General features: G+C 33.7%; 6 non-coding genes across 6 annotated transcripts; all 6 read right to left on the bottom strand.

The window, feature by feature from the left end:
- Positions 1-761: 761 nt before the first annotated feature.
- TRNAL-CAA (transfer RNA leucine (anticodon CAA)) lies at positions 762-870 on the bottom strand. The gene is made up of 2 exons: positions 833-870; positions 762-807 (listed from the first exon to the last, which is right to left on the bottom strand). It is a non-coding gene; the product is annotated as a tRNA-Leu (tRNA).
- Positions 871-1,913: 1,043 nt separating this feature from the next.
- On the bottom strand, positions 1,914-2,022 carry TRNAL-CAA (transfer RNA leucine (anticodon CAA)). The gene is made up of 2 exons: positions 1,985-2,022; positions 1,914-1,959 (listed from the first exon to the last, which is right to left on the bottom strand). It is a non-coding gene; the product is annotated as a tRNA-Leu (tRNA).
- A 3,350-nt stretch (positions 2,023-5,372) lies between these two features.
- TRNAL-CAA (transfer RNA leucine (anticodon CAA)) lies at positions 5,373-5,481 on the bottom strand. The gene is made up of 2 exons: positions 5,444-5,481; positions 5,373-5,418 (listed from the first exon to the last, which is right to left on the bottom strand). It is a non-coding gene; the product is annotated as a tRNA-Leu (tRNA).
- Positions 5,482-6,524: 1,043 nt separating this feature from the next.
- Positions 6,525-6,633, bottom strand: TRNAL-CAA (transfer RNA leucine (anticodon CAA)). The gene is made up of 2 exons: positions 6,596-6,633; positions 6,525-6,570 (listed from the first exon to the last, which is right to left on the bottom strand). It is a non-coding gene; the product is annotated as a tRNA-Leu (tRNA).
- Positions 6,634-9,983: 3,350 nt separating this feature from the next.
- On the bottom strand, positions 9,984-10,092 carry TRNAL-CAA (transfer RNA leucine (anticodon CAA)). The gene is made up of 2 exons: positions 10,055-10,092; positions 9,984-10,029 (listed from the first exon to the last, which is right to left on the bottom strand). It is a non-coding gene; the product is annotated as a tRNA-Leu (tRNA).
- Positions 10,093-11,135: 1,043 nt separating this feature from the next.
- On the bottom strand, positions 11,136-11,244 carry TRNAL-CAA (transfer RNA leucine (anticodon CAA)). Its single transcript has 2 exons — positions 11,207-11,244; positions 11,136-11,181 (listed from the first exon to the last, which is right to left on the bottom strand). It is a non-coding gene; the product is annotated as a tRNA-Leu (tRNA).
- Between the last annotated feature and the right edge of the window lie 7,535 nt (positions 11,245-18,779).

Here is an 18,779-nt window from a genome sequence, read left to right as displayed (position 1 = left end):
ATCACGTTATATGTAAAGTCTAAGAGCCTTAAAATACCTTCGATGCCAATTATTCTTGTGTTTTATGTTTAGATTACTGAATACTAAAAGAATGTTGTGCAAACAATACTTATTCTTCAAAGGAAGAGACGTACAAGAACACGAGGACATGCACTGAAACTGGAGAGAGGTAGACTTAGAGGAAATTTGAAGAAAAATTACTTCACAGAAAGGGTAGTTGATAAATAGAAAAGCCTCCCATCCGATGTTGTTGAAGCTAAATGGTGAAACAATTTAAACACGCTTGGGATAGGCATAAGAATATCCTTAAGAGAAATGTAAGGAGCAAATAGGATTGAAGTTGCCTAAAGGATACATGAAAAGGAGCAGACTACATGGGCCAAGTGGTTCTTATCTGCCATCAAATTCTGTTTCTATGTAAAACATTATTTCAACAGTCAATTTCTACATGAACTGAACATTAGAATTTTAAAACTAATCATAGTGTCTTTATCATTTAAGAATAATTTAATTAATTTAAGTCTAATATAATTTGATCTTGATTGGAATGTAGATGGGAAAATCGAACAATTCTTAGGTCTTTAACAGTTTCTATGCCCTTTAATTCATTCAATCATTGTGCTTCATATTGCTTAGAAATAAATGGGATCAGGATATCAATGTCTGGGAGAGGAAAGATTGAAAGACTGTGGATGTCCTGAGCATACTTCTCAATGTCGGTCATTTTGAGTGTAAAACATAACCAAAGAGCAAGAAAATATTGTCAGAAGTGGGATTTGAACCCACGCCTCTTTACAGAGACCAGAATTCCCATTAACTGGAAGAGTAGAATCTTGAGTCTGGCGCCTTAGACCGCTCGGCCATCCTGACAAGCACATCAGTATATCCGAACCTGCTGTCTGTTAGGGTTTATCAATTTACTATTTATATTTTTGATTGTGATTTTGACAAATAATTTGGACTTGTTGAAAAAGGGGTCATTAAATCAAGATCTTAGATTAATGCATTTCCTCTAAAAGCTGTTTCTTAAATAACATTATTTAGGAAAAATGGCTCAAGCTAAAGTGTTATCCTTCAAAATTACTGTTGCCACCCTTTACTAAGGTCTTCATCCTAGCAGAACAGATTAGTTTGTCTTAGAAGTAAATTGTATATCATGTTATATGTAAAGTCTAAGAGCCTTAAAATACTTTCGATGCCAATTATTCTTGTGTTTTATGTTTAGATTACTGAATACTAAAAGAATGTTGAGCAAACAATACTTATTCTTCAAAGGAAGAGATGTACAAGAACACGAGGACATGCACTGAAACTGGAGGGAGGTAGACTTAGAGGAAATTTGAAGAAAATTACTTCACAGAAAGGGTAGTTGATAAATAGAAAAGCCTCCCATCCAATGTTGTTGAAGCTAAACGGTGAAACAATTTAAACACGCTTCGGATAGGCATAAGAATATCCTTAAGAGAAATGTAAGGAGCAAATATGGTTGAAGTTGCCTAAAGGGTACATGAAAAGGAGCAGACTACATGGGCCAAGTGGTTCTTATCTGCCATCAAATTCTGTTTCTATGTAATACATTATTTCAATAGCCAATTTCTATATGAACTGAACTTTAGAATTTTAAAACTAATCATAGTGTCTTTGTCATTTAAGAATAATTTAATTAATTTAACTCTAATGTAATTTGATCTTGATTGGAATGCAGATGGGAAAATCGATCAATTCTTAGGTCTTTAAATGTTTCTATGCCCTTTAATTCATTCAATCATTGTGCTTCATATTGCTGAGAAATAAATGGGATCAAGATATCAATGTCTGGGAGAGGAAAGACTGAAAGACTGTGGATGTCCTGAGCATACTTCTCAATGTCGGTCATTTTGAGTGTAAAACATAACCAAAGAGTAAGAAAATATTGTCGGAAGTGGGATTTGAACCCACGTCTCTTTACAGAGACCAGAATTCCCATTAACTGGAAGAGTATAATCTTGAGTCTGGCGCCTTAGACCACTCGGCCATCCTGACAAGCACATCAGTATATCCGAACCTGCTTCCTGTTAGGGTTTATCATTTTACTATTTATATTTTTGATTGTGATTTTGACAAATAATTTGGACTTGTTGAAAAAGGGGTCATTAAATCAAGTTCTTAGATTTATGCATTTCCTCTAAAAGCTGTTTCTTAAATAACATTATTTAGGAAAAATGGCTCAAGCTAAAGTGTTATCCTTCAAAATTACTGTTGCCACCCTTTACTAACGTCTTCATCCTAGCAGAACAGATTAGTTTGTCTTACAAGAAAATTGTATATCATGTTATATGTAAAGTCTAAGAGCCTTAAAATACTTTCGATGCCAATTATTCTTGTGTTTTATGTTTAGATTACTGAATACTAAAAGAATGTTGTGCAAACAATATTTATTCTTCAAAGGAAGAGATGTACAAGAACATGAGGACATGCACTGAAACTGAAGGGAGGTAGACTTAGAGGAAATTTGAAGAAAAATTACTTCACAGAAAGGGTAATTGATAAATAGAAAAGCCTCCCATCCGATGTTGTTGAAGCTAAATGGTGAAACAATTTAAATACGCTTGGGATAGGCATAAGAATATCCTTAAAAGAAATGTAAGGAGCAAATAGGGTTGAAGTTGCCTAAAGGATACATGAAAAGGAGCAGACTACATGGGCCAAGTGGTTCTTATCTGCCATCAAATTCTGTTTCTATGTAAAACATTATTTCAACCGCCAATTTCTACATGAACTGAACTTTAGAATTTTAAAACTAATCATAGTGTCTTTATCATTTAAGAATAATTTAATTAATTTAAGTCTAATGTAATTTGATCTTGATTGGAATGTAGATGGGAAAATCGATCAATTCTTAGGTCTTTAAAAGTTTCTATGCCCTTTAATTCATTCAATCATTGTGCTTCATATTGCTTAGAAATAAATGGGATCAAGATATCAATGTCTGGGAGAGGAAAGATTGAAAGACTGTGGATGTCCAGAGCATACTTCTCAATGTCAGTCATTTTGAGTGTAAAACATAACCAAAGAGCAAAAATATATTATCAGAAGTGGGATTTGAACCTACGCCTCTTTACAGAGAGCAGAATTCCCATTAACTGGAAGAGTAGAATCTTGAGTCTGGTGTCTTGGACAGCTCAGCCATCCTGACAAGCACATCAGTATGTCCAAACCTGCTTCCTGTTAGGGTTTATCATTTTACTATTTATATTTTTGATTGTGATTTTGACAAATAATTTGGCCTTGTTGAAAAAGGGGTCATTAAATCAAGATCTTAGATTAATGCATTTCCTCTAAAAGCTGTTTCTTAAATAACATTATTTAGGAAAAATGGCTCAAGCTAAAGTGTTATCCTTCAAAATTACTGTTGCCACCCTTTACTAAGGTCTTCATCCTAGCAGAACAGATTAGTTTGTCTTAGAAGTAAATTGTATATCACGTTATATGTAAAGTCTAAGAGCCTTAAAATACCTTCGATGCCAATTATTCTTGTGTTTTATGTTTAGATTACTGAATACTAAAAGAATGTTGTGCAAACAATACTTATTCTTCAAAGGAAGAGATGTACAAGAACACGAGGACATGCACTGAAACTGGAGGGAGGTAGACTTAGAGGAAATTTGAAGAAAAATTACTTCACAGAAAGGGTAGTTGATAAATAGAAAAGCCTCCCATCCAATGTTGTTGAAGCTAAATGGTGAAACAATTTAAACACGCTTGGGATAGGCATAAGAATATCCTTAAGAGAAATGTAAGGAGCAAATAGGATTGAAGTTGCCTAAAGGATACATGAAAAGGAGCAGACTACATGGGCCAAGTGGTTCTTATCTGCCATCAAATTTTGTTTCTATGTAATACATTATTTCAATAGCCAATTTCTATATGAACTGAACTTTAGAATTTTAAAACTAATCATAGTGTCTTTATCATTTAAGAATAATTTAATTAATTTAACTCTAATGTAATTTGATCTTGATTGGAATGCAGATGGGAAAATCGATCAATTCTTAGGTCTTTAAAAGTTTATATGCCCTTTAATTCATTCAATCATTGTGCTTCATATTGCTGAGAAATAAATGGGATCAAGATATCAATGTCTGGGAGAGGAAAGACTGAAAGACTGTGGATGTCCTGAGCATACTTCTCAATGTCGGTCATTTTGAGTGTAAAACATAACCAAAGAGTAAGAAAATATTGTCGGAAGAGGGATTTGAACCCACGTCTCTTTACAGAGACCAGAATTCCCATTAACTGGAAGAGTAGAATCTTGAGTCTGGTGTCTTGGACCGCTCGGCCATCCTGACAAGCACATCAGTATGTCCAAACCTGCTTCCTGTTAGGGTTTATCATTTTACTATTTATATTTTTGATTGTGATTTTGACAAATAAATTGGCCTTGTTGAAAAAGGGGTCATTAAATCAAGATCTTAGATTAATGCATTTCCTCTAAAAGCTGTTTCTTAAATAACATTATTTAGGAAAAATGGCTCAAGCTAAAGTGTTATCCTTCAAAATTACTGTTGCCACCCTTTACTAAGGTCTTCATCGTAGCAGAACAGATTAGTTTGTCTTAGAAGTAAATTGTATATCACGTTATATGTAAAGTCTAAGAGCCTTAAAATACCTTCGATGCCAATTATTCTTGTGTTTTATGTTTAGATTACTGAATACTAAAAGAATGTTGTGCAAACAATACTTATTCTTCAAAGGAAGAGATGTACAAGAACACGAGGACATGCACTGAAACTGGAGGGAGGTAGACTTAGAGGAAATTTGAAGAAAAATTACTTCACAGAAAGGGTAGTTGATAAATAGAAAAGCCTCCCATCCGATGTTGTTGAAGCTAAATGGTGAAACAATTTAAACACGCTTGGGATAGGCATAAGAATATCCTTAAGAGAAATGTAAGGAGCAAATAGGATTGAAGTTGCCTAAAGGATACATGAAAAGGAGCAGACTACATGGGCCAAGTGGTTCTTATCTGCCATCAAATTCTGTTTCTATGTAAAACATTATTTCAACAGTCAATTTCTACATGAACTGAACATTAGAATTTTAAAACTAATCATAGTGTCTTTATCATTTAAGAATAATTTAATTAATTTAAGTCTAATATAATTTGATCTTGATTGGAATGTAGATGGGAAAATCGAACAATTCTTAGGTCTTTAACAGTTTCTATGCCCTTTAATTCATTCAATCATTGTGCTTCATATTGCTTAGAAATAAATGGGATCAGGATATCAATGTCTGGGAGAGGAAAGATTGAAAGACTGTGGATGTCCTGAGCATACTTCTCAATGTCGGTCATTTTGAGTGTAAAACATAACCAAAGAGCAAGAAAATATTGTCAGAAGTGGGATTTGAACCCACGCCTCTTTACAGAGACCAGAATTCCCATTAACTGGAAGAGTAGAATCTTGAGTCTGGCGCCTTAGACCGCTCGGCCATCCTGACAAGCACATCAGTATATCCGAACCTGCTGTCTGTTAGGGTTTATCAATTTACTATTTATATTTTTGATTGTGATTTTGACAAATAATTTGGACTTGTTGAAAAAGGGGTCATTAAATCAAGATCTTAGATTAATGCATTTCCTCTAAAAGCTGTTTCTTAAATAACATTATTTAGGAAAAATGGCTCAAGCTAAAGTGTTATCCTTCAAAATTACTGTTGCCACCCTTTACTAAGGTCTTCATCCTAGCAGAACAGATTAGTTTGTCTTAGAAGTAAATTGTATATCATGTTATATGTAAAGTCTAAGAGCCTTAAAATACTTTCGATGCCAATTATTCTTGTGTTTTATGTTTAGATTACTGAATACTAAAAGAATGTTGAGCAAACAATACTTATTCTTCAAAGGAAGAGATGTACAAGAACACGAGGACATGCACTGAAACTGGAGGGAGGTAGACTTAGAGGAAATTTGAAGAAAATTACTTCACAGAAAGGGTAGTTGATAAATAGAAAAGCCTCCCATCCAATGTTGTTGAAGCTAAACGGTGAAACAATTTAAACACGCTTCGGATAGGCATAAGAATATCCTTAAGAGATATGTAAGGAGGAAATATGGTTGAAGTTGCCTAAAGGATACATGAAAAGGAGCAGACTACATGGGCCAAGTGGTTCTTATCTGCCATCAAATTCTGTTTCTATGTAATACATTATTTCAATAGCCAATTTCTATATGAACTGAACTTTAGAATTTTAAAACTAATCATAGTGTCTTTATCATTTAAGAATAATTTAATTAATTTAACTCTAATGTAATTTGATCTTGATTGGAATGCAGATGGGAAAATCGATCAATTCTTAGGTCTTTAAAAGTTTCTATGCCCTTTAATTCATTCAATCATTGTGCTTCATATTGCTGAGAAATAAATGGGATCAAGATATCAATGTCTGGGAGAGGAAAGACTGAAAGACTGTGGATGTCCTGAGCATACTTCTCAATGTCGGTCATTTTGAGTGTAAAACATAACCAAAGAGTAAGAAAATATTGTCGGAAGTAGGATTTGAACCCACGTCTCTTTACAGAGACCAGAATTCCCATTAACTGGAAGAGTAGAATCTTGAGTCTGGCGCCTTAGACCACTCGGCCATCCTGACAAGCACATCAGTATATCCGAACCTGCTTCCTGTTAGGGTTTATCATTTTACTATTTATATTTTTGATTGTGATTTTGACAAATAATTTGGACTTGTTGAAAAAGGGGTCATTAAATCAAGATCTTAGATTTATGCATTTCCTCTAAAAGCTGTTTCTTAAATAACATTATTTAGGAAAAATGGCTCAAGCTAAAGTGTTATCCTTCAAAATTACTGTTGCCACCCTTTACTAACGTCTTCATCCTAGCAGAACAGATTAGTTTGTCTTACAAGAAAATTGTATATCATGTTATATGTAAAGTCTAAGAGCCTTAAAATACTTTCGATGCCAATTATTCTTGTGTTTTATGTTTAGATTACTGAATACTAAAAGAATGTTGTGCAAACAATATTTATTCTTCAAAGGAAGAGATGTACAAGAACATGAGGACATGCACTGAAACTGAAGGGAGGTAGACTTAGAGGAAATTTGAAGAAAAATTACTTCACAGAAAGGGTAATTGATAAATAGAAAAGCCTCCCATCCGATGTTGTTGAAGCTAAATGGTGAAACAATTTAAATACGCTTGGGATAGGCATAAGAATATCCTTAAAAGAAATGTAAGGAGCAAATAGGGTTGAAGTTGCCTAAAGGATACATGAAAAGGAGCAGACTACATGGGCCAAGTGGTTCTTATCTGCCATCAAATTCTGTTTCTATGTAAAACATTATTTCAACCGCCAATTTCTACATGAACTGAACTTTAGAATTTTAAAACTAATCATAGTGTCTTTATCATTTAAGAATAATTTAATTAATTTAAGTCTAATGTAATTTGATCTTGATTGGAATGTAGATGGGAAAATCGATCAATTCTTAGGTCTTTAAAAGTTTCTATGCCCTTTAATTCATTCAATCATTGTGCTTCATATTGCTTAGAAATAAATGGGATCAAGATATCAATGTCTGGGAGAGGAAAGATTGAAAGACTGTGGATGTCCAGAGCATACTTCTCAATGTCAGTCATTTTGAGTGTAAAACATAACCAAAGAGCAAAAATATATTATCAGAAGTGGGATTTGAACCTACGCCTCTTTACAGAGAGCAGAATTCCCATTAACTGGAAGAGTAGAATCTTGAGTCTGGTGTCTTGGACAGCTCAGCCATCCTGACAAGCACATCAGTATGTCCAAACCTGCTTCCTGTTAGGGTTTATCATTTTACTATTTATATTTTTGATTGTGATTTTGACAAATAATTTGGCCTTGTTGAAAAAGGGGTCATTAAATCAAGATCTTAGATTAATGCATTTCCTCTAAAAGCTGTTTCTTAAATAACATTATTTAGGAAAAATGGCTCAAGCTAAAGTGTTATCCTTCAAAATTACTGTTGCCACCCTTTACTAAGGTCTTCATCCTAGCAGAACAGATTAGTTTGTCTTAGAAGTAAATTGTATATCACGTTATATGTAAAGTCTAAGAGCCTTAAAATACCTTCGATGCCAATTATTCTTGTGTTTTATGTTTAGATTACTGAATACTAAAAGAATGTTGTGCAAACAATACTTATTCTTCAAAGGAAGAGATGTACAAGAACACGAGGACATGCACTGAAACTGGAGGGAGGTAGACTTAGAGGAAATTTGAAGAAAAATTACTTCACAGAAAGGGTAGTTGATAAATAGAAAAGCCTCCCATCCAATGTTGTTGAAGCTAAATGGTGAAACAATTTAAACACGCTTGGGATAGGCATAAGAATATCCTTAAGAGAAATGTAAGGAGCAAATAGGATTGAAGTTGCCTAAAGGATACATGAAAAGGAGCAGACTACATGGGCCAAGTGGTTCTTATCTGCCATCAAATTTTGTTTCTATGTAATACATTATTTCAATAGCCAATTTCTATATGAACTGAACTTTAGAATTTTAAAACTAATCATAGTGTCTTTATCATTTAAGAATAATTTAATTAATTTAACTCTAATGTAATTTGATCTTGATTGGAATGCAGATGGGAAAATCGATCAATTCTTAGGTCTTTAAAAGTTTATATGCCCTTTAATTCATTCAATCATTGTGCTTCATATTGCTGAGAAATAAATGGGATCAAGATATCAATGTCTGGGAGAGGAAAGACTGAAAGACTGTGGATGTCCTGAGCATACTTCTCAATGTCGGTCATTTTGAGTGTAAAACATAACCAAAGAGTAAGAAAATATTGTCGGAAGAGGGATTTGAACCCACGTCTCTTTACAGAGACCAGAATTCCCATTAACTGGAAGAGTAGAATCTTGAGTCTGGTGTCTTGGACCGCTCGGCCATCCTGACAAGCACATCAGTATGTCCAAACCTGCTTCCTGTTAGGGTTTATCATTTTACTATTTATATTTTTGATTGTGATTTTGACAAATAAATTGGCCTTGTTGAAAAAGGGGTCATTAAATCAAGATCTTAGATTAATGCATTTCCTCTAAAAGCTGTTTCTTAAATAACATTATTTAGGAAAAATGGCTCAAGCTAAAGTGTTATCCTTCAAAATTACTGTTGCCACCCTTTACTAAGGTCTTCATCCTAGCAGAACAGATTAGTTTGTCTTAGAAGTAAATTGTATATCACGTTATATGTAAAGTCTAAGAGCCTTAAAATACCTTCGATGCCAATTATTCTTGTGTTTTATGTTTAGATTACTGAATACTAAAAGAATGTTGTGCAAACAATACTTATTCTTCAAAGGAAGAGATGTACAAGAACACGAGGACATGCACTGAAACTGGAGGGAGGTAGACTTAGAGGAAATTTGAAGAAAAATTACTTCACAGAAAGGGTAGTTGATAAATAGAAAAGCCTCCCATCCGATGTTGTTGAAGCTAAATGGTGAAACAATTTAAACACGCTTGGGATAGGCATAAGAATATCCTTAAGAGAAATGTAAGGAGCAAATAGGATTGAAGTTGCCTAAAGGATACATGAAAAGGAGCAGACTACATGGGCCAAGTGGTTCTTATCTGCCATCAAATTCTGTTTCTATGTAAAACATTATTTCAACAGTCAATTTCTACATGAACTGAACATTAGAATTTTAAAACTAATCATAGTGTCTTTATCATTTAAGAATAATTTAATTAATTTAAGTCTAATGTAATTTGATCTTGATTGGAATGTAGATGGGAAAATCGAACAATTCTTAGGTCTTTAACAGTTTCTATGCCCTTTAATTCATTCAATCATTGTGCGTCATATTGCTTAGAAATAAATGGGATCAGGATATCAATGTCTGGGAGAGGAAAGATTGAAAGACTGTGGATGTCCTGAGCATACTTCTCAATGTCGGTCATTTTGAGTGTAAAACATAACCAAAGAGCAAGAAAATATTGTCAGAAGTGGGATTTGAACCCACGCCTCTTTACAGAGACCAGAATTCCCATTAACTGGAAGAGTAGAATCTTGAGTCTGGCGCCTTAGACCGCTCGGCCATCCTGACAAGCACATCAGTATATCCGAACCTGCTGTCTGTTAGGGTTTATCAATTTACTATTTATATTTTTGATTGTGATTTTGACAAATAATTTGGACTTGTTGAAAAAGGGGTCATTAAATCAAGATCTTAGATTAATGCATTTCCTCTAAAAGCTGTTTCTAAAATAACATTATTTAGGAAAAATGGATCAAGCTAAAGTGTTATCCTTCAAAATTACTGTTGCCACCCTTTACTAAGGTCTTCATCCTAGCAGAACAGATTAGTTTGTTTTAGAAGTAAATTGTATATCATGTTATATGTAAAGTCTAAGAGCCTTAAAATACTTTCGATGCCAATTATTCTTGTGTTTTATGTTTAGATTACTGAATACTAAAAGAATGTTGAGCAAACAATACTTATTCTTCAAAGGAAGAGATGTACAAGAACACGAGGACATGCACTGAAACTGGAGGGAGGTAGACTTAGAGGAAATTTGAAGAAAATTACTTCACAGAAAGGGTAGTTGATAAATAGAAAAGCCTCCCATCCAATGTTGTTGAAGCTAAACGGTGAAACAATTTAAACACGCTTCGGATAGGCATAAGAATATCCTTAAGAGAAATGTAAGGAGCAAATATGGTTGAAGTTGCCTAAAGGATACATGAAAAGGAGCAGACTACATGGGCCAAGTGGTTCTTATCTGCCATCAAATTCTGTTTCTATGTAATACATTATTTCAATAGCCAATTTCTATATGAACTGAACTTTAGAATTTTAAAACTAATCATAGTGTCTTTATCATTTAAGAATAATTTAATTAATTTAACTCTAATGTAATTTGATCTTGATTGGAATGCAGATGGGAAAATCGATCAATTCTTAGGTTTTTAAAAGTTTCTATGCCCTTTAATTCATTCAATCATTGTGCTTCATATTGCTGAGAAATAAATGGGATCAAGATATCAATGTCTGGGAGAGGAAAGACTGATAGACTGTGGATGTCCTGAGCATACTTCTCAATGTTGGTCATTTTGAGTGTAAAACATAACCAAAGAGTAAGAAAATATTGTCAGAAGTGGGATTTGAACCCACGCCTCTTTACAGAGACCAGAATTCCCATTAACTGGAAGAGTAGAATCTTGAGTCTGGCGCCTTAGACCACTCGGCCATCCTGACAAGCACATCAGTATATCCGAACCTGCTTCCTGTTAGGGTTTATCATTTTACTATTTATATTTTTGATTGTGATTTTGACAAATAATTTGGACTTGTTGAAAAAGGGGTCATTAAATCAAGATCTTAGATTTATGCATTTCCTCTAAAAGCTGTTTCTTAAATAACATTATTTAGGAAAAATGGCTCAAGCTAAAGTGTTATCCTTCAAAATTACTGTTGCCACCCTTTACTAAGATCTTCATCCTAGCAGAACAGATTAGTTTGTCTTACAAGAAAATTGTATATCATGTTATATGTAAAGTCTAAGAGCCTTAAAATACTTTCGATGCCAATTATTCTTGTGTTTTATGTTTAGATTACTGAATACTAAAAGAATGTTGTGCAAACAATATTTATTCTTCAAAGGAAGAGATGTACAAGAACATGAGGACATGCACTGAAACTGAAGGGAGGTAGACTTAGAGGAAATTTGAAGAAAAATTACTTCACAGAAAGGGTAATTGATAAATAGAAAAGACTCCCATCCGATGTTGTTGAAGCTAAATGGTGAAACAATTTAAATACGCTTGGGATAGGCATAAGAATATCCTTAAAAGAAATGTAAGGAGCAAATAGGGTTGAAGTTGCCTAAAGGATACATGAAAAGTAGCAGACTACGTGGGCCAAATGGTTCTTATCTGCCATCAAATTCTGTTTCTATGTAAAACATTATTTCAACCGCCAATTTCTACATGAACTGAACTTTAGAATTTTAAAACTAATCATAGTGTCTTTATCATTTAAGAATAATTTAATTAATTTAAGTCTAATGTAATTTGATCTTGATTGGAATGTAGATGGGAAAATCGATCAATTCTTAGGTCTTTAAAAGTTTCTATGCCCTTTAATTCATTCAATCATTGTGCTTCATATTGCTTAGAAATAAATGGGATCAAGATATCAATGTCTGGGAGAGGAAAGATTGAAAGACTGTGGATGTCCTGAGCATACTTCTCAATGTCAGTCATTGTGAGTGTAAAACATTACCAAAGAGCAAAAATATATTGTCAGAAGTGGGATTTGAACCTACGCCTCTTTACAGAGACCAGAATTCCCATTAACTGGAAGAGTAGATTCTTGAGTCTGGTGTCTTGGACCGCTCGGCCATCCTGACAAGCACATCAGTATGTCCAAACCTGCTTCCTGTTAGGGTTTATCATTTTACTATTTATATTTTTGATTGTGATTTTGACAAATAATTTGGACTTGTTGAAAAAGGGGTCATTAAATCAAGATCTTAGATTAATGCATTTCCTCTAAAATCTGTTTCTTAAATAACATTATTTAGGAAAAATGGCTCAAGCTAAAGTGTTATCCTTCAAAATTTCTGTTGCCACCCTTTACTAAGGTCTTCATCCTAGCAGAACAGATTAGTTTGTCTTAGAAGTAAATTGTATATCACGTTATATGTAAAGTCTAAGAGCCTTAAAATACTTTCAATGCCAATTATTCTTGTGTTTTATGTTTAGATTACTGAATACTAAAAGAATGTTGTGCAAACAATACTTATTCTTCAAAGGAAGAGATGTACAAGAACACGAGGACATGCACTGAAACTGGAGGGAGGTAGACTTAGAGGAAATTTGATGAAAAATTACTTCACAGAAAGGGTAGTTGATAAATAGAAAAGTCTCCCATCCGATGTTGTTGAAGCTAAACGGTGAAACAATTTAAACACGCTTCGGATAGGCATAAGAATATCCTTAAGAGAAATGTAAGGAGCAAATAGGGTTGAAGTTGCCTAAAGGATACATGAAAAGGAGCAGACTACATGGGCCAAGTGGTTCTTATCTGCCATCAAATTCTGTTTCTATGTAATACATTATTTCAATAGCCAATTTCTACATGAACTGAACTTTAGAATTTTAAAACTAATCATAGTGTCTTTATCATTTAAGAATAATTTAATTAATTTAACTCTAATGTAATTTGATCTTGATTGGAATGTAGATGGGAAAATCGATCAATTCTTAGGTCTTTAAAAGTTTCTATGCCCTTTAATTCATTCAATCATTGTGCTTCATATTGCTTAGAAATAAATGGGATCAAGATATCAATGTCTGGGAGAGGAAAGATTGAAAGACTGTGGATGTCCTGAGCATACTTCTCAATGTCGGTCATTTTGAGTGTAAAACATAACCAAAGAGCATGAATATATTGTCAGAAGTGGGATTTGAACCTACGCCTCTTTACAGAGACCAGAATTCCCATTAACTGGAATAGTAGAATCTTGAGTCTGGTGTCTTAGACCGCTCGGCCATCCTGACAAGCACATCAGTATGTCCGAACCTGCTGTCTGTTAGGGTTTATCATTTTACTATTTATATTTTTGATTGTGATTTTGACAAATAATTTGGACTTGTTGAAAAAGGGGTCATTAAATCAAGATCTTAGATTTATGCATTTCCTCTAAAAGCTGTTTCTTAAATAACATTATTTAGGAAAAATGGCTCAAGCTAAAGTGTTATCCTTCAAAATTACTGTTGCCACCCTTTACTAAGATCTTCATCCTAGCAGAACAGATTAGTTTGTCTTACAAGAAAATTGTATATCATGTTATATGTAAAGTCTAAGAGCCTTAAAATACTTTCGATGCCAATTATTCTTGTGTTTTATGTTTAGATTACTGAATACTAAAAGAATGTTGTGCAAACAATATTTATTCTTCAAAGGAAGAGATGTACAAGAACATGAGGACATGCACTGAAACTGAAGGGAGGTAGACTTAGAGGAAATTTGAAGAAAAATTACTTCACAGAAAGGGTAATTGATAAATAGAAAAGCCTCCCATCCGATGTTGTTGAAGCTAAATGGTGAAACAATTTAAATACGCTTGGGATAGGCATAAGAATATCCTTAAAAGAAATGTAAGGAGCAAATAGGGTTGAAGTTGCCTAAAGGATACATGAAAAGTAGCAGACTACGTGGGCCAAATGGTTCTTATCTGCCATCAAATTCTGTTTCTATGTAAAACATTATTTCAACCGCCAATTTCTACATGAACTGAACTTTAGAATTTTAAAACTAATCATAGTGTCTTTATCATTTAAGAATAATTTAATTAATTTAAGTCTAATGTAATTTGATCTTGATTGGAATGTAGATGGGAAAATCGATCAATTCTTAGGTCTTTAAAAGTTTCTATGCCCTTTAATTCATTCAATCATTGTGCTTCATATTGCTTAGAAATAAATGGGATCAAGATATCAATGTCTGGGAGAGGAAAGATTGAAAGACTGTGGATGTCCTGAGCATACTTCTCAATGTCAGTCATTGTGAGTGTAAAACATTACCAAAGAGCAAAAATATATTGTCAGAAGTGGGATTTGAACCTACGCCTCTTTACAGAGACCAGAATTCCCATTAACTGGAAGAGTAGATTCTTGAGTCTGGTGTCTTGGACCGCTCGGCCATCCTGACAAGCACATCAGTATGTCCAAACCTGCTTCCTGTTAGGGTTTATCATTTTACTATTTATATTTTTGATTGTGATTTTGACAAATAATTTGGACTTGTTGAAAAAGGGGTCATTAAATCAAGATCTTAGATTAATGCATTTCCTCTAAAATCTGTTTCTTAAATAACATTATTTAGGAAAAATGGCTCAAGCTAAAGTGTTATCCTTCAAAATTTCTGTTGCCACCCTTTACTAAGGTCTTCATCCTAGCAGAACAGATTAGTTTGTCTTAGAAGTAAATTGTATATCACGTTATATGTAAAGTCTAAGAGCCTTAAAATACTTTCAATGCCAATTATTCTTGTGTTTTATGTTTAGATTACTGAATACTAAAAGAATGTTGTGCAAACAATACTTATTCTTCAAAGGAAGAGATGTACAAGAACACGAGGACATGCACTGAAACTGGAGGGAGGTAGACTTAGAGGAAATTTGATGAAAAATTACTTCACAGAAAGGGTAGTTGATAAATAGAAAAGTCTCCCATCCGATGTTGTTGAAGCTAAACGGTGAAACAATTTAAACACGCTTCGGATAGGCATAAGAATATCCTTAAGAGAAATGTAAGGAGCAAATAGGGTTGAAGTTGCCTAAAGGATACATGAAAAGGAGCAGACTACATGGGCCAAGTGGTTCTTATCTGCCATCAAATTCTGTTTCTATGTAATACATTATTTCAATAGCCAATTTCTACATGAACTGAACTTTAGAATTTTAAAACTAATCATAGTGTCTTTATCATTTAAGAATAATTTAATTAATTTAACTCTAATGTAATTTGATCTTGATTGGAATGTAGATGGGAAAATCGATCAATTCTTAGGTCTTTAAAAGTTTCTATGCCCTTTAATTCATTCAATCATTGTGCTTCATATTGCTTAGAAATAAATGGGATCAAGATATCAATGTCTGGGAGAGGAAAGATTGAAAGACTGTGGATGTCCTGAGCATACTTTTCAATGTCGGTCATTTTGAGTGTAAAACATAACCAAAGAGCATGAATATATTGTCAGAAGTGGGATTTGAACCTACGCCTCTTTACAGAGACCAGAATTCCCATTAACTGGAATAGTAGAATCTTGAGTCTGGTGTCTTAGACCGCTCGGCCATCCTGACAAGCACATCAGTATGTCCGAACCTGCTGTCTGTTAGGGTTTATCAATTTACTATTTATATTTTTGATTGTGATTTTGACAAATAATTTGGACTTGTTGAAAAAGGGGTCATTAAATCAAGATCTTAGATTAATGCATTTCCTCTAAAAGCTGTTTCTAAAATAACATTATTTAGGAAAAATGGCTCAAGCTAAAGTGTTATCCTTCAAAATTACTGTTGCCACCCTTTACTAAGGTCTTCATCCTAGCAGAACAGATTAGTTTGTCTTAGAAGTAAATTGTATATCATGTTATATGTAAAGTCTAAGAGCCTTAAAATACTTTCGATGCCAATTATTCTTGTGTTTTATGTTTAGATTACTGAATACTAAAAGAATGTTGTGCAAACAATACTTATTCTTCAAAGGAAGAGATGTACAAGAACATGAGGACATGCACTGAAACTGAAGGGAGGTAGACTTAGAGGAAATTTGAAGAAAAATTACTTCACAGAAAGGGTAATTGATAAATAGAAAAGCCTCCCATCCGATGTTGTTGAAGCTAAATGGTGAAACAATTTAAATACGCTTGGGATAGGCATAAGAATATCCTTAAAAGAAATGTAAGGAGCAAATAGGGTTGAAGTTGCCTAAAGGATACATGAAAAGTAGCAGACTACGTGGGCCAAATGGTTCTTATCTGCCATCAAATTCTGTTTCTATGTAAAACATTATTTCAACCGCCAATTTCTTCATGAACTGAACTTTAGAATTTTAAAACTAATCATAGTGTCTTTATCATTTAAGAATAATTTAATTAATTTAAGTCTAATGTAATTTGATCTTGATTGGAATGTAGATGGGAAAATCGATCAATTCTTAGGTCTTTAAAAGTTTCTATGCCCTTTAATTCATTCAATCATTGTGCTTCATATTGCTTAGAAATAAATGGGATCAAGATATCAATGTCTGGGAGAGGAAAGATTGAAAGACTGTGGATGTCCTGAGCATACTTCTCAATGTCAGTCATTGTGAGTGTAAAACATTACCAAAGAGCAAAAATATATTGTCAGAAGTGGGATTTGAACCTACGCCTCTTTACAGAGACCAGAATTCCCATTAACTGGAAGAGTAGAATCTTGAGTCTGGTGTCTTGGACCGCTCGGCCATCCTGACAAGCACATCAGTATGTCCAAACCTGCTTCCTGTTAGGGTTTATCATTTTACTATTTATATTTTTGATTGTGATTTTGACAAATAATTTGGCCTTGTTGAAATTGGGGTCATTAAATCAAGATCTTAGATTAATGCATTTCCTCTAAAATCTGTTTCTTAAATAACATTATTTAGGAAAAATGGCTCAAGCTAAAGTGTTATCCTTCAAAATTTCTGTTGCCACCCTTTACTAAGGTCTTCATCCTAGCAGAACAGATTAGTTTGTCTTAGAAGTAAATTGTATATCACGTTATATGTAAAGTCTAAGAGCCTTAAAATACTTTCAATGCCAATTATTCTTGTGTTTTATGTTTAGATTACGGAATACTAAAAGAATGTTGTGCAAACAATACTTATTCTTCAAAGGAAGAGATGTACAAGAACACGAGGACATGCACTGAAACTGGAGGGAGGTAGACTTAGAGGAAATTTGATGAAAAATTACTTCACAGAAAGGGTAGTTGATAAATAGAAAAGTCTCCCATCCGATGTTGTTGAAGCTAAACGGTGAAACAATTTAAACACGCTTCGGATAGGCATAAGAATATCCTTAAGAGAAATGTAAGGAGCAAATAGGGTTGAAGTTGCCTAAAGGATACATGAAAAGGAGCAGACTACATGGGCCAAGTGGTTCTTATCTGCCATCAAATTCTGTTTCTATGTAATACATTATTTCAATAGCCAATTTCTACATGAACTGAACTTTAGAATTTTAAAACTAATCATAGTGTCTTTATCATTTAAGAATAATTTAATTAATTTAACTCTAATGTAATTTGATCTTGATTGGAATGTAGATGGGAAAATCGATCAATTCTTAGGTCTTTAAAAGTTTCTATGCCCTTTAATTCATTCAATCATTGTGCTTCATATTGCTTAGAAATAAATGGGATCAAGATATCAATGTCTGGGAGAGGAAAGATTGAAAGACTGTGGATGTCCTGAGCATACTTCTCAATGTCGGTCATTTTGAGTGTAAAACATAACCAAAGAGCATGAATATATTGTCAGAAGTGGGATTTGAACCTATGCCTCTTTACAGAGACCAGAATTCCCATTAACTGGAAGAGTAGAATCTTGAGTCTGGTGTCTTAGACCGCTCGGCCATCCTGACAAGCACATCAGTATGTCCGAACCTGCTGTCTGTTAGGGTTTATCAATTTACTATTTATATTTTTGATTGTGATTTTGACAAATAATTTGGACTTGTTGAAAAAGGGGTCATTAAATCAAGATCTTAGATTAATGCATTTCCTCTAAAAGCTGTTTCTAAAATAACATTATTTAGGAAAAATGGCTCAAGCTAAAGTGTTATCCTTCAAAATTACTGTTGCCACCCTTTACTAAGGTCTTCATCCTAGCAGAACAGATTAGTTTGTCTTAGAAGTAAATTGTATATCATGTTATATGTAAAGTCTAAGAGCCTTAAAATACTTTCGATGCCAATTATTCTTGTGTTTTATGTTTAGATTACTGAATACTAAAAGAATGTTGTGCAAACAATACTTATTCTTCAAAGGAAGAGATGTACAAGAACACGAGGACATGCACTGAAACTGGAGGGAGGTAGACTTAGAGGAAATTTGATGACAAATTACTTCACAGAAAGGGTAGTTGATAAATAGAAAAGCCTCCCATCCAATGTTGTTGAAGCTAAATGGTGAAACAATTTAAACACGCTTCGGATAGGCATAAGAATATCCTTAAGAGAAATGTAAGGAGCAAATATGG

This window comes from Taudactylus pleione, unplaced genomic scaffold (assembly GCF_031769625.1).
Source record: "Taudactylus pleione unplaced genomic scaffold, aTauple2 ptg000612l, whole genome shotgun sequence".
In the NCBI taxonomy this organism is placed as follows: Eukaryota; Metazoa; Chordata; class Amphibia; order Anura; family Myobatrachidae; genus Taudactylus; species Taudactylus pleione.
Note: the sequence above shows the minus strand (reverse complement) of the source record. Positions and strands in the feature narration are given on the sequence as shown.